The sequence below is a fragment of the Saccopteryx leptura genome, chromosome 6, assembly GCF_036850995.1.
Source record: "Saccopteryx leptura isolate mSacLep1 chromosome 6, mSacLep1_pri_phased_curated, whole genome shotgun sequence".
In the NCBI taxonomy this organism is placed as follows: domain Eukaryota; kingdom Metazoa; phylum Chordata; class Mammalia; order Chiroptera; family Emballonuridae; genus Saccopteryx; species Saccopteryx leptura.
Genome location: NC_089508.1, coordinates 76,295,964 through 76,297,460, shown reverse-complemented (window position 1 = coordinate 76,297,460; position 1,497 = coordinate 76,295,964). Strand labels below are relative to the sequence as shown.

The 1,497-nt window shown below is 51.2% G+C and overlaps 1 pseudogene; it reads right to left on the bottom strand.

Annotated features, from left to right (window-relative positions):
• Nucleotides 1-314: 314 nt before the first annotated feature.
• Nucleotides 315-1,203, bottom strand: LOC136377093 (egl nine homolog 1 pseudogene; annotated as a pseudogene).
• Nucleotides 1,204-1,497: the final 294 nt, after the last annotated feature.

Below are 1,497 nucleotides of genomic sequence, written 5' to 3'. Positions count from 1 at the left end.
GTACTTATTTATGTCCAGTTATAAATACCATTTTCAGTTGATAATTTATATTCTTCCCATAAATAGTCCTGGGTTTAGAGTCAGTCATGCAATACAAAGCCACAAAGTCAAATTTTCTTTCTGATGCAACACAAAATAATTGTTTCTGTTTCCTATTAAAATGTCAATTGGTTGTCTGTTTTTGTTTATCCCATTTATTTGTAGTCACAAGTTAACAAACAGCATCAACAGTTATTGTAGGTGAAGTGGGTATTGATGGATCAAAATCTTTATGTTTTTACTTATTGAATCAGAAGGTTAATTTAGTTCAACTCTCACACCTTTCTCACTTTGGCATCCTAGTCTTTATTAAGATAATATACATATGTCACACATGTTCCATCTCCATTTGAATTAACATGACATATATATCCTGTTCCACTGCTTGGATAACAAGTAGCCATGGCTTTCGGTCCAGCCATTGAGTTTGTAGTTGCCCAGCTTCCCGGTATAGTGGCAGATCAGGTCGTTCATGCTGCTCATGAGCAGCCCAGTGGTTTCACAGCTGGGCTTCTTGCCCTGGATCCAGGTGATCTTATCGCCTCGAATGTCCTTGGATGAGTCTCTCTTCTGGCAGACCAGCTGGCCATTTGAACTTACTGGTGTCGTGAAGGGTATACACCTCTTGGCGGATCTGCTGCCCTGTCTCCTTGCCCAGAAAGTCATCCGCCACACAGTGCTGTGCTTGTTTATGCACAGCATGATGGACTCCAGTGCCAGTTTCAGCACAGGCAGTGGCTTCGTCTTCGGTCGGGCCATAGGCTGCCACTGTGCTGTGGCTCAGCCCCTGGCTGGGCATATTGGCTTGGTGGGTGCAGGTTTGTCTTCTCCAGGAAGTGACGTGTGACCTAGACGCTTCTCCTTCATGGATTCTGCTTCGACTGCCACCAGCCCTGGCTGGTGGGCGCCCTGCGGGCTTGGCCGTTGCCTTGGCCTTGTCCACCAGCGGTGGTGGCGGCACTGTCCCTGTGCAGCGCCACCTCCCTAGCTCCTGCAGGCCTGCGTGGTGGCACGGGGTGTGGGTGCAGGTCCGCCCCGTGGCTGAGTGCCCTTGCCCTTGCCCCTCTGGCACACGAGCTTGTGCTTCTTCCAGTCCTGCCGCTGGTGCTCCTTGCTGCAGTAAAAAGAGTGGTGGCAGTGGCTGCAATGCAGCACGTCCTCCATTTTCCTGTAGAGCTCACAGTACTGTGGGATTTGTTCACTCTGGCTCAGCCCTGGGCCACTGCTGGGTAGGGTGCAGAGGCAGGGCCTGTCAGAGCAGTGCACCTGCCAAGTCTTGCCTCAGGGAGGCAGACTTCTGCTCTGGCCACCTCCTGGTCCTCATTCCGGCTGTCTTAAGCACCTCATTGCTCCCAGGGAATAAGGGATCACAGCCCAGATCTCCAAGATCTCCGCTTGGTCACGTGTGGATCTGGCCGCTGAGACCCAGCTCCTTGGCCACCTCGGTGTTCCCCGACC